Raw genomic sequence first — 18850 nt, 5'->3', positions numbered from 1 at the left:
GAAGATTCCTCAACGGCCTCAAACGATGTGCACAGGGTTCCACAAGCCCACCATCCGGGTGCCACTTGTTACACTGTGCCACTCTGTATCTACCTCACTAAAGCCTACCCCGTCGGGTAGAGCTAAACACAGCTGCCAACACTTCTCCTACAAACACCAGAAACTAGTTGCAACTCCTGGACAGAGAGCTAGGCGATTAATAAGCCGAGAGGGGTCCTATTTCAAGTCCCAATGTGTGGTAATAGCTGTCTTGGATAACATACACATAAGTCAGTTCTTAAGGACGGTCCCAATGAGACAACCTGCCATGTACTCCTACATGGCCTCTCATCGCTACCTTTACAAAATCCGATTAACACCCTTTACTCTCACACAGTAGGACATGAACACAACCATTCTGATTCATCGCTCACACGGATCAGACCCGACACGACTCTAAGCATAGCAGGTACAGTAAGCAAGCGTGGATGAGTAGGCACATCAAGGCTCAAACAGTTGCTACTCATGCTAAGTGGTTTCAACTATTTACTGCGGCAAAACCAGGTCATGCACAAGAATGGGTTCAACTACTAAAACATGTAGCAATTGAATCGTTGTTGTCCTAATGTAGTAAAAGAGAGTAGGATCAAGACAGTGGGTTTATATCAGTATGCTCAAGGGGGGTTTGCTTGCGTGACAATTCTGAAGATAACCATAGGTCTTCATTAGTGTCAATGATCACGTCGTGGTAACAATCGTTTACCGAGAGGGAACAATACTGACAAACAGAAGAAGACCAACGTTTACTTCACGGAAATGCAACACTATGATGCATGATCATGACATGGCAACATGATGTTGATTGAGCTAATCCATCTAGCAACAACATTAAATGAAGTTGGTTTGAACCAAGGTTCAAATTCAAACTCCACATGTGATTATTTAAATGTCACTTATTTGATTTGTCCAAAACAGTGGACATAGGTTGTTCTAACTTGCATGAAAATGCCATAAACAGATTATTTGGATTTTCTAATAATTTTCATATATAAATTATTATCATCCGAGCGATAGTTTATTTTCTATGATTTTTCAAAGTTTTCAGCATTTTCTGGAATTTCCTAAATTGTTTTAATTCCAGAAATTATTATCTACGTCATCAGGGGGGTCATGCTTGTGTGAGAGTTCAACAAGGCCAATCCAGGTCAACCCTGACGATGGGGACCCACATGTGATTGACTCAATTAACTAACATGGCTTAATTAACTTAAGCAAGATATTATTCTAGTTAACCCAGAAGATGGCCCCACATGTCATTGAGGCTGGGGTGTCAAACATTGGTCAACCAGGGTCAAACTCACCGGAGTTGACCCATGGCTCATAGTCGGCGTCGCCAGAGACGGTGGAGGGCGTCGGAATTCATACTCTCACGACCAAACGAGCGATGGAGGGGCTTTGTGAGTGGCTGGCGATGCGATGCACCTAATGAGGCCAGTAGTAGGTTGCGGCTATGCTGGAATCAGCGCCGGTGATGCAAACAACAATGACCGGAGCACGACCTCGTGCTGGCAGAGGCAACAGAGCACGAGGAGGCCGGATGAGGGGCTCAAAAGCTTCCTGGAAGCTCCGGGAGCTTGTCCCCATACTCAGACGCAAACTTGGGTGGTTAGAACCACAACGGTGACATGGCCGGCGACGATGGCTTCAAGCGGGGTGGCTAGCGGGGGTTAGGAGAGGGGAACGACGACGGGGCTAGGGGTAGAAACAACCAAGGTTCACCGGGGTTGCAATGGCGCGGACGACGAGGCTGGGGAAACTTTGGTTGTTGTGGTCGTCGCCTTTGGGTCTCCTCATCTGGATTCCTTCGGCAAAGAGATGAGGCGGAGCACAACCGATCTTCTGGACATGGAAACGCAGCGATGAGGTGATGATGGCCACGACTGCAATGACGGCGCTCTTCGGTGGTTCTCGGCCATGGTGTTGTGCAAGGGAGAGAGAGGCGAGGCGAAGCTCCATAGAGGGGTGGAGAAGAGAGAGGGGCTCATAAGCGTCTCGAGATGAGGAGATAAGCTCAGGATGGCCGCACCATCACGAAGCAAGACGTAGAGGGCTAGGGCATGCAGCGAGCGTCGACACATGTGTGCTAGTAGGCAGAGGTTGAAGACGGCTCTGCCGCTAGGATGGGCCTCTTCTCACTAAGTAAGGCCCAGGTAACTATTTACTTTTCTTTCTATTTTGTTTTGTTTTCTAATTTCTGCTCTTTGTTATTATTTGTTTGGGCAAAAATCCTAAAGTCAATAACCCTGAAATAATTATTGGGGTTTATAAATAGTATATCTATGCCCCACAATAATTTCCAGAATTTTTGAAGTAACTAGAATATTTATAATCTGTTATTTGCCATTTTCAGCAACTTTGCTGATTTAGTTAAAATGCCAAAAGGTTTTGATAAAAGTGGATCACCCCTCGTATGTTGTTGCCAACATTTATCAGAGAGGGTGAACATTTTTTAAGACCATTTTTGGTTCATTGAAAATAATTTTGTTTGAACCAATTTGAATTTTATTTGGTGCTAGGGTTTGATCATGCCCATTTCAAATTAAATTGAATTTAAGATGATGCAAGATGATTGCAAGAAATTATTCCAGGGTTGTGAAAATACCGCTGAATCAAGAAAGGACTAAGAAGGAAGCAATCTAAATATCAACACCCACAAACTCCTTTCTGTTCTACTCGTGATGTCATCTACGCATAGACCTACCTGAGGATGCCACTATTGGGCATGTTGCATGGTGTTGGGGTTATTACCCCGACGTATAACTCGCCCTATGGGCCCGGTCATAATTATGGCGGCTTAAGACTGTACTAAAGATGGGCCTGGACGAACAAGGCCAAAGGTGCAAGGCGGCCTGTTCCTACAAGTCGTCTGGCGGCTCTCTACTACGAAGTTGGCAGGTCTAGGCCCATGAGGTAGAATATAGGTAGGAGATGACCTTGCTTGGAAGGCAAGGCGAGTTAGAGACATACGGGGTCACGAATCATAATGTGACCTGGATTCTTGTAAACCTAGGGTCTCTACCTGTATATAAGGGCGAGCGTCTAGGGCCAATAGATTCAAGTAACAATCGATCAAGAGCTAGGTTGGAAAATTCGCACCCTTGTAATATATTTCATCATCAATACACACAAAGCAGGACGTAGGCTTTTACCTCCATCGGAGGGGTCAAACCTAGGTAAACTCACCTCACGTTACCGATTAACCCCTTTGAGTTGCCACAGAGTTGCGATGGCCTCATCACTAAGTCCTTTCACGAGGACATCTACCGTGAGAAAACCACGAAGTTGGCACCCACCGTGGGGCAAGCGCAGGGTGGAGTTGAGTTCCCAACGGGATCCCTTCCAGGGTTTGGGAGCTAAGAGGTTGGTTAGATGACAAAGATCCGCCGCGGAAAGAGCTACATCGACAATTTGAGTTGGGGTCCCGAGACCGATTAGATCGAGTCTGGTTACCGAGCCCCCTTTGGCAAGATTCACGTCTTCATCGGCAAAATCGGCGCGTCCATCCCCGAGCCGGACATCTGCACCGACATTGTCGAGCCGGCTCAGCTCACTCAACCCGCCCAACGTCAAATCGGGCGATGTCGCGTCTTTGTCGGCTTCACGGAGGGGGTGAGCCTCCCGGATGAGCTAGTGGCTGATAGAGATACCCGTGTTAACTCTGACGGTGAGTCATCCATGGGAGACACAGAGTCGATCTGCCCTCTCTTTGATGGAGGGCTTGGGGGCTTCCCCAAAGTAGCAATCTCCAAAGGACCGCAAAAGCCTCCTCGCCAGGTTACCAGCTACATGGTAGGGGCCACACCGGCTCAGGATGTGCCAGGAGCATCCGCCGCCAATGGAGCGAGCGGGCCTGGTAACACGCCGACTCAGGCCATGATGGATTTGATGGGGGAGATGTCGAAACTCGTAACGACCCCAGTTACTGTCGAGAATCAGGAGGAGATCAACGCACAACTAACAAAGCTTCATGTGGAGATGGCCAAGGTACACGGGAGATTGATATCAAAAACGCCCGGATGGTGGAACTGCAGGCTCGAATCAATGATGAGACGAAATGTTTGAAAGCCGAGGCTTGGTAGCTGGAGCGTCGTCGAAACACCTTTGACCGTTGGACCAGAGGAGACATCAGAGTCGCCTTCTGGCCAATCTTGACCCGACACATTTGTTTGATAGCCCACGCACGCTGGGTGTGGAGCGGGACCCCCCGGACAGACAGACGTACAGGTTGAGCCGACTGAGCCTTCACCTGCTCAGCCGCCAACTCAGCGGTACCGGACGCAGCAGGACCACTTCTCCAACCTGGAAACACCCCGATCGAGGCAGAAGACACGAACACCATTGAGATGCTGAAGACTGATGTGGTTCAACAGCCGCAATTCTCTTACAACCATGATCAGTTGCAGTCCACGCCACATGGTAGCCGGACCAAGAGTCACCATGAGGAGTCTCCGGTAGTGCTCGCTGACAACAGCCTCAAGCCAACTCGCTTGTACCCTGATGTCAAACGCCCAGGCGCTTGTAAACGCAGCCCGTGCGCCTCGTCAATCGGAAGCAGATGCGACGGCAACACTTGCGGCTGAGGTGATTCCGGCTTACGTTTGGCCAGCACCCTCACATAGTGAGTAGGGTGGTAGGTCCATCGGGGTCCCTTGTTTGTCTTTTGCTCTTTGCAACGAACGCATGCCTAAAGATTTCAAAGGTCCTTGCAAGGTGCCCAACTATACAACAGATCATGATCCAGTCGCCTGGGTTGAGAGTTATGAGCTTGCTATGGACATGCTTGATTCTAGTGATGCAGTATGTGCGAAATATCTCACGATGATGTTGGAAGGGCCAGCTCGAACGTGGTTGAAAAACCTACCGCCCAACTCTACCAATACTTGGGCGGAGTTGAAGGAGTGGTTTATAAAAAATTTCCAAGGAACCCGCAAGCACCCAATGACGATTGTTGATCTGCAGCATTGCGTTCAAATGCAGTGACGAGTCGGCTCACCATTGGACCCGTCGGGATGCGAAAATCATCCATTTGTTAGATGGTATCACGGAGGCTCAAGCTATGCTAATCTTGGAGAAGAATTGTCATTTTCAACCTCTGGTCTTAAAGATTGGCCATTTGAAGCGAAAGGTGGAAGATATGGGCGAGTTGATGGACACCCTCACTAGACACGCTGAGTTAGATGTTACGAAGGATGTTGGTTCAGATGAGGACAAAGCCAACAAGAGTAAAAAAGGAGATGTTACCAAGGGCCATTGTGAGAACCCTGGATGCAATGGTAACCAGGGAGGTCAAGAAGAGAGAAGGTACCAAGATGGCGGGTCAGATTTTGTTTCTAACACCAATATTGGGTTCAGATATCGGCGTCAGAATACCGGTCTGGCTCGAGGCTTTTGTGGAAGAAATCGCATAATTACGAGGATATGCTCAAGGGACCTTGCCCTAAGCATAGCACCCCAGATGCCCCGTCTACTCATTCTTGGGAATATTGTTATGTGATGTAGGAGTTTCATCTCCAAGCTTCCAAGGATCACCAAGGGGGTGATGACGATGGACACCCAGGTCAGTTTGGTCGTCGCGGGTGATGACTATGATCTGCGTTGGGTTTTCCGTGTAGAGGAACGGGTTATCCCAGCACAATGCGGGTAAGTATTTCCCTCAGTTATGAAAACAAGGTTTATCGAACCAATAGGAATACCAATCCTCAACCATCTTTAGCGACTGCACTCAAAGAAACAAACAACTTGCACCCAACGCGTGCAAGAGGGTTGTCAATACCCTTCATATCGTTATTTGCAAGCAAATGAGGTGTGTAGAAAATTGTTGATAATTTTAAATTGCAAAATAAAATAAAACACAAATAATGACAGCAAGGTAATAGTAGCATTTGTAAATATATAAGTGAATAGACCCGAGGGCCGTAGTGTTCCCTAGTGGCATCTCTCATGGCAAAGGCATATGGTGGGTAAACAAATTATTGTTGGGCAATTGACAGAACAACGAAGAATTATGCGATTCTCACGACAATGATCATGTGTATATAGGCAACGTCCATAAGCAAATATGCCGACTTCTGCCTGCACCTATTACTATTACTCCACTTCAAGAGCGCTTCTATGCTTGCCTCTCTACGTATTAAGTAAAAACAGAGTAATGCTTGGAGAACAATGACATGATGTAGACAAAGTAAACCCAATTAGTATGAATAAACCCCATCGTTTTATCCTTAGTAGTGGCAACACAAATACGCATCTTGTCCCCTTCTGTAACTGGGATATAGAAATTCGCCAGGTTGAACCTACTACAACGCACCACTCCCACTGAAGAAATATTAATCTAGTTGGCCAAACTATCTCAATAGATCAGATAAAATTACGAAGCTATGACGATCATCAAATTAAGAATCATAATGATTAGAGGTGACTCAAATACTTTTCATGAATAATATGAATATAAACCCACAATTCATCGGATCCCAACAAACACACCATACATAGTGATTACATCGGATAGATCAAAGCGAAGATGTGATGAACATGGTATTGAAGATCATAGGATAGAGATTGGCATCTAGGTACTGCCTACGGACCCGTAGGTCTGTGGTGAACTACTCACACATCATGGTGATGGCAGCAAGGTTGATGTAGAGGCCCTTCGTGATTGATCTCCCCTCCGGCAGATCACCGGAACAGAGGTTTAGATGTCCTCCCGTCGAAATAAAGACTTGCAGCTACGGGAAAAGTGTTTCGGGATTGCTCTTAGGGTTTTCGGAATATTTGTGAATTTATAGGTCCCAGAGGGACGTCGGGAGGCATCCACGGGGGGCACAAGCCATCAAGGCGCTTGTGCCTCCCTCATGCGGTGTGACAGCCCGATGCCAACGTTCCAGAAGATTCCCCTTCTATTCCGTTTTCGTCGTGAGTCTATTTTCTTTTGTCGCATCATCATCACATCATTCGCATCATGTGCATTGCATCGGCATCTCCGTTGCCGCCAGTTTTCAAAACTTGCATCCGTTGTTAGTTGTCGGTTCACGTCGTTGTCCGTTCTGAGCCCGACCGCACACGCACGCGCCCGCGGCATCGTCAAACCCTGTTTTAAAAGTGTGTTTAAAAATTTCTATGATCAGGGTGAAACTTGGCATGCGGTCGTAATTAGTTATAGCTAGGCCGCCTGTTGAATTTCGTCGCGATTGGAGTCCGTCTGGTACCCGAACGGTCGACCGTAGCGGCACCGTATTCGGTCTATCGTCGGACGGTTGTTGGTGTTTTAAATATCATTGCCGGGCCGCCCGTTTTCCCTCTCATCCCCGCCTAGCCCCTCTGCATAGTGCATCGACCCTACGCGCAACTCAGTCCGAAAACCTCCCGGAACCCGAACCCGGCGGTCGTGACCATTGGGTCCGGATCAACCCCGTTTTACCGCAAATCGTCATCGATTTGTCCATTGGACTCCCTACCCTAATTATCTGGACCACCCGATCTAAATCGAAAGGTCTAGATGCCCCTATTACCTATCCCCTAGGCATATATAAACCAACCGTAGACCTAAAACTAGACTAAGCCTGCAAACAGAGCCTTGTCCCATCCATTTCCTTCCCCAAATCCCGCAGCACCGCAGCCACCAGCTTCCTCGGGATCTCCTGCCGACCAACCAGCGCGAGCCTTTGCTCCAATCCCCCCTCCCACGACAGATCCCATTGCCCCGGGCTCGGGCGGCCGCCGCCAGCCGGTTCTTCGATCGAGGGCCTCGATCCGCAGCCGGTCAGCTCGTTCCGTTTGATCTGGATAGAGCCAGATCTGATCGGGAAGGGGCGTTGACCGAGGCATCAGGCTTCCCCGTGCCCTGTGCAGAGCGCCAGCAACCGCGGCGTCCCGCTCGCTCGCGCCCCCAGCGTGGGCGCCCACGGTGCCGAGTCCCCCCGCGTTGACCGACGCGAGCACCGCAGCATCGTCCTTGGTCGGCCCCCTCGCTCGCCTAGGCTTCCAACCGCTGCGGCCCACGGAGCCAGTAGCCGGCCCAGCTGCTCCGCCAGCCGAGGCCCATCGCCACAAGTTAGCCCGAGGCACCAGCAGCACCCTCCTTCGGCCTGCTCTCCACCGACCCCGAGCCCACCTCCAGGCCGGCCCAACCAAGGTGAGCCTCCCTTGCCCCCTGTTCCCTATTCCTCGGCCAGGCATCCGATTGCTATTTTGCGCACACCTGTTCGGCCCATAGTTGTTTAGGTTAATTTTTGGAATTATTATAAATTCCACAAATTAGAGGAATATTAGATCGTCCGTTGATTATTTCCGTAAGTCGGATCGCGACATGTAGCATATGGATTTCGTGTATTTTTTTGCGTAGAATCCGAATTTACAACTTGCATAATTGTTTGACATCGTTTAGCGTGTCGTATGCCTAGAATCGTGTGTTTTCTATAATGTTTTTGCCCGTAGTTATTTTTTCGCGTGTGCTCGGATTGCTCGAATGTCGTTGTAGAAATTTCCATGTTTTAGGAACCCATTTTCCATGTATTTTAGAGCGGTCATTGGTATTTTTGCGTGTAGGGATTTGCCGCTAGTTTATTTTCCGTGCTTAGGACATTATCTCGCATTTACGTGTGGCAATATTTTTGTGTTGCAACCCCACATGTATTATATGTTTTCGGGGTAGAAAAATCCATAGGATTTTTTTGTGCAATTAGTTTTAGCTTTTGAGCAAGTTAGTTCGCGCGATATTTTGCTATGTTGCCCTCTTGTCTATTTCGTAGGATTTATTTCGTGCTTCGTTTGAAGGAGTTGTCAACTAGAGATTTTCCCTTTGATGTTTAGTCTAGCCCCGGTCTTTTTAGTTGCAATAGAAATCCATGTTTAGGTGTGCTTTGGTTGATCTTTACTTGCTAGGAAATAGTGATGTTATAGAGATGCTGAAATATTTTGAAGTCTGAATCTGTTATATTTTGTTGCTGTCTTGTCTTGCTTCTATCTTGTGATCTGTAATTCTTTTGAGGTTGGTCCAATGGAGTTAGTTGTAGACTTTTTGATTCTCTAGCATTCTGTGAATTTTCATGCCATTTGGAGTCATGTAGCTTATGGTTTTGCTGATGTCAATATGCCTTCAGATCGAAAACTACACTTTCATGAAGTGTTGTTTTCACTAAGTCTGAACTGTGTGTGAGAAGCCATGTTGTGACTTCTTTTCCTAGTGATCCTTGCTGCCATGCTAGTTGTTGTTAGTTGTTTGTTGTAGTGCTTCTTGCCCTATATCGTCTCATGCCTTGCTTGAGTTTATCGGAGTTGTGTAGCTCGTAGTTGTGGGGTGTAGAAAATGCTATGTGGCTGATTTTGGCAGATTGTAGTGATTTCTTGTTTTCCTCGTAGTTGTTGAACCGTAGCACCGTTTTGATCGTGTCCTATAATAAACTTGCTTATAATCTCGTGGAGTTTCATTTTCTCTTGCTGGTTGTATGTTTTGAGAGCTCGTGACCGCCGTTGCACACATATTGCATTCATGCCATCATATCTTGCGGTGTCCGTATCTTTTGAACCGTAGCTCCGTTGGAGATGATCTCTATGTTTAAATTGCTTGTAACGATGCGTAGAATCACATGAACCTATTTGTTTTGCTGTTTAACAACTAATTAAATGTGTTAGTTCAGATCTGGACAGAATTGCATATTAACATGTGAGGTCGTTTCGGAGGTGCTATATGTCATTTTCGACCTCATTTAAAATGCCTAGATAGGTAGTTTAATTACGCTTCACCTCTTGCCATGTTTAATCACATTTAATATTGCCATGTATCTAATCGGGATATAACTAAATAATTAAACGTGGAGTTTTATCAATATGCAACTCGTTGCATATTGAACTTCACTTAATGTGTAGTGTTTGATTGTGTGATTTGCCATGCCGTGTCTTGCATGTGTTCAGCTGTTCCTGCATCATTTGTGTTGTGCATCATGTGGTGTATATCGTGTATTTATGCTTGTTTCCGGTTTCCCCCGTCTCGATAGAGTTCTGCAAGCGTGTTGGAAAGTGAGGACCCGTTCGACTACATCGGTTCGTCTGCTTCACGGAGTCATTCTTCTTCCAAGCGGGATCTCAGGCAAGATGACCATTTCCCCAGATACCATTACTATCATTGCCATGATAGTTTACCGTTTCTATCGTTTATGTCTCGTTGCCTACCACATGTTAAATATCAGCCTGTGAACAATGCCATGAAAACCTTCAACCTGTTCAACCTAGCAAACCACTGATTGGCTATGTTACCTCTTGCTTAACCCTGTGTTAGCGTTGCTAGTTGTAGGTGCAGTTGCTTCCATGTGTTTACATGGTTTCCTTGTTATATCACCATATTAAATGATATTTAATTTAATGCACCTATATACTTGGTAAAAGGTGGAAGACTCGGACTTTCTAGCCTGGTGTTTTGTTCCACCTTTGCCCCCTTAGTTTCGGCTACTGGTGTTATGTTCCATAATTGAGCGCTCCTAACACGGTCGGGGTTGTTATGCGGACCCCCTTCATAATTCGTTTTATATTAAAGCTGGTCTGGCAAGGCCCAACATTGGTACTACATTTGCCCAACATAATAATCTGATAATACTGAAATGCATAGGGAGTTAGCGCTACCCGAGGAGTAATTCTACATAATACAGGGGCGCCAGTGTTGATGGTGCTGGTCCAAAAGAGAGCACCGTGCGGGGCCAACCCGGGGCAACTCGGGAGATTTCTATCAGGCTACCGTATGCTTCGCTTATCCGTCGCGTCCTGAGAACGAGATACGCGGCTCCTATCGGGATCGTCGACACGTCGGGTGGCCTTGCTGGATTAGTTTTACCTTTGACGAGATATCTTGTGCATCGGGATTCCGGTGATAGTTTGGGTAATCTCAGAGTTGAGGTTTTCCACTAAGGAATCCAACGAGATTGCGGGCTTCGTGATCGAGGATTTCTATGCGGCTTGTGGTAATTTGTGATGGACTAGTTGGAGCACCCCTACAAGGTTAAATCTTTCGGGAAGCCGTGCCCTCGGTTATGTTGCAACGTGGAAACTTTGTTTAACACTGGTTCTAGATAACTTGAAGTTCACTTAATTAAATATGCCAACTGTGTGCGTAACCGTGACTGTCTCTTTCGTGAGTTCCTTCTCCGATCGAGGACATGGTGGGGTTATGTGTGACGTAGGTAGGTGTTCAGGATCATTCATTTGATCATCAGTAGTCACGTCCGTTATGCGTAGATCTTCCCCCCTCTTATTTTCTTGTTATCGTAAGTTAGCCACCAAATATATGCTTCGCCGCTACTGCAACCTCACCACTTAACCATGCCTCACCCATTAAGCTTTGCTAGTCTTGATACCTTTGGAAATGAGATTGCTGAGTCCCCTGTGGCTCACAAATGACTACAACACCAGTTGCAGGTACAAGTAAAGGTTACTTGACGCGAGCACGTTGATCGTACATTTGGAGTTGCTTCTTCTTCTTCATGGATCTAGGATGGGTTCCAGGCCGGCAACTTGGGATAGCAAGGATGGACGTCATTCTTCTTTTATCGTTTGTTTTCGTCCGTTGTCGGACCCTTCTCTTCTTCATGATGATTATGTATTGTACTGCTGTGACTCTGATGTAGCTTGTGGCGAGTGTAAGCCAATTCTATATATATCTGTTCTTTTTAGTACATGTACTTGTAACAATATCCATTCTTGCGACACGACGAGATGCGCTTCTATCCCTGACGAGGCCCCCGTGCCAAATTGAGGATAGGGTCGCATCTTGGGCGTGACAAGTTAGTATCAGAGCAGTACCGACCTAGGAGCCCCCTTGATTGATCGAACTTGGCCAAGTCAAGACTAGTGAAAAACTACTTTGAGTCTAGTTATATATCGGAGAGTAGGATTCTTTTTTCTCCTCTTCTATGCTCTGGTGAGGAATCTTGACGTAATAATTTATTCTACTCCTCTTCTCACTCAATTTTTTTTTAGGATCACGCGGATATTTTTGGAATCTATATGATCCCGATGTGACGGAGTTTTGTCTTGGTGCCTCCTGTCTGACTTGATTTCTTCCGGGGAGTTGAGCTCCACGGGATTCTTGAGCACATCGTTATCATTCAGATTTGTTAGTGTCTCAGAACGAAGGATGTTCGTAATTGCTTCAATACTAGTACTGGCGAGATAACCCCGATGTCCCCAGTACTGGTGCTGATTGTTCGGGAGTACTGCCATACTTTGTATCATTCTGATCACGAGGATCCGTTGTAGATGAAGGTCCAAGATTCTGGTTGTGTGTTGACGGATGTGATACTGGTGACGGGTTAGTATAGGAGTTGTGTGATTATTACTCCTTGTATCCGTGTAACAGATTGCATGACCAGATATTTCGGGAATTCTTAGGTGGGAATTCAAGTAGTTGCTTATAGGACAATCTTCCAACAAATACATGATGTTAGGTTGGGGTTTGACATCTAGTGGTGATGGGGTTATTGTTGGGGAACATCGCAAGGGAAACAAAAATTTTCCTACGCGCACGAAGACCTATCATGGTGAAGTCCATCTACGAGAGGGGATGAGTGATCTACGTACCCTCGTAGACCGTACAGCAGAAGCGTTAGAGAACGCGGTTGATGTAGTGGAACGTCCTCACGTCCCTCGATCCGCCCCGCGAACAATCCCGCGATCAGTCCCACGATCTAGTACCGAACGGACGACACCTCCGCGTTCAGCACACGTACAGCTCGACGATGATCTCGGCCTTCTTGATCCAGCAAGAGAGACGGAGAGGTAGAAGAGTTCTCCGGCAGCGTGACAGCGCTCCGGAGGTTGGTGATGACCTTGTCTCAGCAGGGCTCCGCCCGACCTCCGCAGAAACGCGATCTAGAGGAAAAACTGTGGAGGTATGTGGTCGGGCTGCCGTGGAAAAGTCGTCTCAAATCAGCCCTAAAACCTCCGTATATATAGGTGGGAGGGAGGGGTCCTTGCCTTGGGGCTAAAGGAGCCCCAAGGGGGTCAGTCGAGTCCAAGGGGGAGGACTCTCCCCCCCAAACCGAGTTGGACTAGGTTTGGTGGGAGGGAGTCCCCCTTCCTTCCCACCTCCTCCTTTTTTTTTCTTTCTCTCTTGATTTTCTTCTCCTTGGCGCATAGGGCACTTGTGGGCTGTCCCACCAGCCCACTAAGGGCTGGTGTGTCTCCCCCAAGGCCTATGGGCTTCCCCGGGGTGGGTTGCCCCCCGGTGAACCCCCGGAACCCATTCGTCATTCCCGGTACATTCCGGGTAACTCCGAAAACCTTCCGGTAATCAAATGAGGTCATCCTATATATCAATCTTCGTTTCCGGACCATTCCGGAAACCCTCGTGACGTCCGTGATCTCATCCGGGACACCGAACAACATTCGGTAACCAACCATATAACTCCAATACGCATAAAACAACGTCGAACCTTAAGTGTGCAAACCCTGCGGGTTCGAGAACTATGTAGACATGACCCGAGAGACTCCTCGGTCAATATCCAATAGCGGGACCTGGATGCCCATATTGGATCCTATATATTCTACGAAGATCTTATCGTTTGAACCTCAGTGCCAAGGATTCATATAATCCCGTATGTCATTCCCTTTGTCCTTCGGTATGTTACTTGCCCGAGATTCGATCGTCAGTATCCGCATACCTATTTCAATCTCGTTTACCGACAAGTCTCTTTACTCGTTCCGTAATACAAGATCCCGCAACTTACACTAAGTTACATTGCTTGCAAGGCTTGTATGTGATGTTGTATTACCGAGTGGGCCCCGAGATACCTCTCCGTCACACGGAGTGACAAATCCCAGTCTTGATCCATACTAACTCAACTAACACCTTCGGAGATACCTGTAGAGCACCTTTATAGTCACCCAGTTACGTTGCGACGTTTGATACACACAAAGCATTCCTCCGGTGTCAGTGAGTTATATGATCTCATGGTCATAGGAACAAATACTTGACACGCAGAAAAACAGTAGCAACAAAATGACACGATCAACATGCTACGTCTATTAGTTTGGGTCTAGTCCATCACGTGATTCTCCTAATGACGTGATCCAGTTATCAAGCAACAACACCTTGTTCATAATCAGAAGACACTGACTATCATCGATCAACTGGCTAGCCAACTAGAGGCATGCTAGGGACGGTGTTTTGTCTATGTATCCACACATGTAAATGAGTCTTCATTCAATACAATTATAGCATGGATAATAAACTATCATCTTGATACAGGAATTATAATAATAACCATATTTATTATTGCCTCTAGGGCATAATTCCAACAGTCTCCCACTTGCACTAGAGTCAATAATCTAGCCCTCACATCACCATGTGAATTACATCGTAATAAATCTAACACCCATACAGTTCTGGTGTCGATCATGTTTTGGCCGTGGAAGAGGTTTAGTCAGCGGGTCTGCTACATTCAGATCCGTGTGCACTTTGCATATATTTACGTCCTCTTCCTCGACGTAGTCGCGGATGAGGTTGAAGCGTCGTTTGATGTGTCTGGTCTTCTTGTGAAACCGTGGTTCCTTTGCTAAGGCAATGGCACCAGTGTTGTCACAGAACAAGGTGATTGGATTCAGTGCGCTTGGCACCACTCCGAGATCCGTCATGAACTGCTTCATCCAGACACCCTCCTTAGCCGCCTCCGAGGCAGCCATGTACTCCGCTTCACATGTAGAATCTGCTACGACGCTTTGCTTGGAACTGCACCAGCTTACTGCACCCCCATTAAGAATAAATACGTATCCGGTTTGCGACTTAGAGTCGTCCGGATCTGTGTCAAAGCTTGCATCGACGTAACCTTTTACGGCGAGCTCTTCGTCACCTCCATATACGAGAAACATCTCCTTAGTCCTTTTCAGGTACTTCAGGATATTCTTGACCGCTGTCCAGTGATCCACTCCTGGATTACTCTGGAACCTACCTGCCATACTTATGGCCAGGCTAACATCCGGTCTAGTGCACAACATCGCATACATGATAGAACCTATGGCTGAAGCATAGGGGACGGAGCGCATATGCTCTCTATCTTCATCAGTTGCTGGGCACTGAGTCTTACTCAATCTCGTACCTTGTAAAACTGGCAAGAACCCTTTCTTGGACTGTTCCATTTTGAACCTTTTCAAAACTTTATCAAGGTATGTGCTTTGTGAAAGTCCTATCAGGCGTTTTGATCTATCCCTATAGATCTTAATGCCTAGAATGTAAGCAGCTTCTCCTAGGTCCTTCATAGAGAAACTTTTATTCAAGTAACCTTTTATGCTCTCCAAAAGCTCTATGTTGTTTCCAATCAGTAATATGTCATCCACATATAATATTAGAAACGCCACAGAGCTCCCACTCACTTTCTTGTAAATACAAGATTCTCCAACCACTTGTATAAACCCAAATGCTTTGATCACCTCATCAAAGCGTTTGTTCCAACTCCGAGATGCTTGCACCAGTCCATAAATGGATCGCTGGAGCTTGCACACCTTGTTAGCATTTTTAGGATCGACAAAACCTTCGGGTTGCATCATATACAACTCTTCCTTCAGGAAACCGTTAAGGAACGCCGTTTTGACATCCATCTGCCAGATTTCATAATCGAAAAATGCAGCTATTGCTAACATGATTCTGACGGACTTAAGCATCGCTACGGGTGAGAAAGTCTCATCGTAGTCAACTCCTGGAACTTGTGAAAAACCCTTTGCCACAAGTCGAGCTTTATAAACGGCCACATTACCGTCAGCGTCCGTCTTCTTCTTAAAGATCCATTTGTTCTGAATAGCCTTGCGGCCCTCAGGTAGTATCTCCAAAGTCCACACTTTGTTCTCATACATGGATCCTATCTCGGACTTCATGGCTTCTAGCCATTTGTTGGAATCTGGGCCCACCATTGCTTCTTCATAATTTGCAGGTTCATTGTTGTCTAACAACATGATTGATAAGACGGGATTACTGTACCACTCTGGAGCAGCGCGTGATCTCGTCGACCCGCGTGGTTCAACAGAAACTTGAACTGGAGTTTCATGATCATCATCATTAACTTCCTCCTCAACCGGCATCGCAACGACAGAGGTTTCCCCTTGCCCTGCGCCACCATCCAGAGGGATGAGAGGTTCGACAACCTCGTCAGGTTCTATCTTCCTCCCACTCAATTCTCTTGAGAGAAACTCCTTCTCGAGAAAAGCTCCGTTTTTAGCAACAAACACTTTGCCTTTGGATTTGAGATAGAAGGTGTACCCAACTGTCTCTTTTGGGTAACCTATGAAGACGCACTTTTCCGCTTTGGGTTCCAGTTTTTCAGGCTGAAGCTTTTTGACATAAGCATCACATCCCCAAACTTTAAGAAACGACAACTTTGGCCTTTTGCCATACCACAGTTCGTATGGTGTCGTCTCAACGGATTTTGATGGTGCCCTATTTAAAGTGAATGCAGCTGTTTCTAATGCATAACCCCAAAATGATAATGGCAAATCAGTAAGAGTCATCATAGATCGCACCATCTCTAACAAAGTACGATTACGACGTTCGGACACACCATTACGCTATGGTGTTCCAGGCGGTGTTAACTGTGAAACAATTCCACATTGTTTTAAGTGAGAACCAAACTCGAAACTCAGATATTCACCCCCACGATCAGACCGTAGGAACTTGATCTTCTTGTTACGATGATTTTCCACTTCACTCTGAAATTGCTTGAACTTTTCAAATGTTTCAGACTTGTGCTTCATCAAGTAGACATAACCATATCTACTTAAATCGTCAGTGAAGGTGAGAAAATAATGATATCCGCCGCGTGCCTCCACGCTCATCGGACCACACACATCGGTATGTATGATTTCCAACAAGTCACTTGCACGCTCCATTGTTCCGGAGAACGGAGTTTTAGTCATCTTGCCCATGAGGCATGGTTCGCACGTGTCAAGTGAATCAAAGTCAAGTGACTCCAAAAGTCCATCAGCATGGAGTTTCTTCATGCGCTTTACACCAATATGACCTAAGCGGCAGTGCCACAAAAATATGGCGCTATCATTGTTAACTCTAAGTCTTTTGGTCTCAATGTTATGTATATGCGTATCGCTATCAAGATTCAATATGAACAATCCTCTCACATTCGGTGCATGACCATAAAAGATGTTACTCATAGAAATAGAACAACCTTTATTCTCCGACTTAAAAGAGTAACCGTCTCGCAATAAACAAGATCCAGATATAATGTTCATGCTCAACGCAGGCACTAAATAACAATGATTTAAGTTCATCACTAATCCCGACGGTAGCTGAAGTGACACTATGCCGACGGCGATTGCATCAACCTTGGAACCATTTCCTACGCGCATCGTCACTTCATCTTTCGCCAACCTTCGTCTATTCCGCAGTTCCTGTTTCGAGTTGCAAATATGAGCAACAGAACCGGTATCGAATACCCAGGCACTACTACGAGAGCCGGTTAAGTACACATCAATAACATGTATATCAAATATACCTGATTTTTCTTTGCCCGCCTTCTTATCTGCCAGATACTTGGGGCAATTGCGCTTCCAGTGACCCATACCCTTGCAATAGTAGCACTCCGTTTCAGGCTTAGGTCCATCCTTGGGTTTCTTCGGCGGATTGGCAACAGGCTTGCCGCTCTTCTTCGAATTGCCCTTCTTGCCTTTGCCGTTTCTCTTGAAACTAGTGGTCTTATTCACCATCAACACTTGATGCTCTTTACGGAGTTCAAACTCTGCGACTTTCAGCATCGCAAACAACTCGCCGGGAGACTTGTTCATCCCTTGCATGTTGTAGTTCAACACAAAGCCTTTAAAGCTTGGCGACAGTGATTGAAGGATTCTGTCAGTGATAGCTTCTTGCGGGAGTTCAATCCCCAGCTCAGCTAGACGGTTTGAGTACCCAGACATTTTGAGCACATGTTCACTGACACACGAGTTTTCCTCCATCTTGCAAGCATAGAATTTATCGGAGGTCTCATACCTCTCGATCCGGGCGTTCTTCTGAAAGATAAACTCCAACTCCTGGAACATCTCAAATGCTCCATGACGCTCAAAGCGACGTTGAAGTCCCGGTTCTAAGCCATACAAGACTGCACACTGAACTATTGAGTAGTCCTCCTTACGTGCTAACCAAGCGTTCTTAACATCCTGATCAGCCGTAGCGGGTGGTTCATCTCCTAGCGCAGCATTAAGGACATAATCCTTCTTCCCAGCTTGTAAGATTAGCTTAAGATTACGAGCCCAGTCTACAAAGTTGCTTCCATCATCTTTCAACTTAGCTTTCTCTAGGAACGTATTAAAATTCAGGATGACTGTCGCGTGAGCCATGATCTAAAACACAAATATATTCAAAGTGGACTTAGACTATGTTCAAGATAATTAGAGTTCAACTTAATCAAATTATATGCTAAACTCCCACTCAAAAAATACATCTCTCTAGTCATTTGAGTGGTTCATGATCCACTTACACTATCCCAAGTCCGATCATCACGTGAGTTGAGTATAGTTTCAGTGGTAAGCATCCCTATGCTAATCATATCAACTATATGATTCATGATCGACCTTTCGGTCTCATGTGTTCCGAGGCCATGTCTGCACATGCTAGGCTCGTCAAGCTTAACCCGAGTGTTCCGCGTGCGCAACTGTTTTGCACCCGTTGTATGTGAACGTTGAGTCTATCACACCCGATCATCACGTGGTGTCTCGAAACGACGAACTGTAGCAACGGTGCACAGTCGGGGAGAACACAATTTCGTATTGAAATTTTAGTGAGAGATCACCTCATAATGCTACCGTCATTCTAAGCAAAATAAGGTGCATA

Source organism: Hordeum vulgare, chromosome 4H, assembly GCF_904849725.1.
Source record: "Hordeum vulgare subsp. vulgare chromosome 4H, MorexV3_pseudomolecules_assembly, whole genome shotgun sequence".
Classification (NCBI taxonomy): domain Eukaryota; kingdom Viridiplantae; phylum Streptophyta; class Magnoliopsida; order Poales; family Poaceae; genus Hordeum; species Hordeum vulgare.
The sequence above is the reverse complement of the archived record's forward strand: the minus strand, read 5'-3'. Positions refer to the sequence as shown.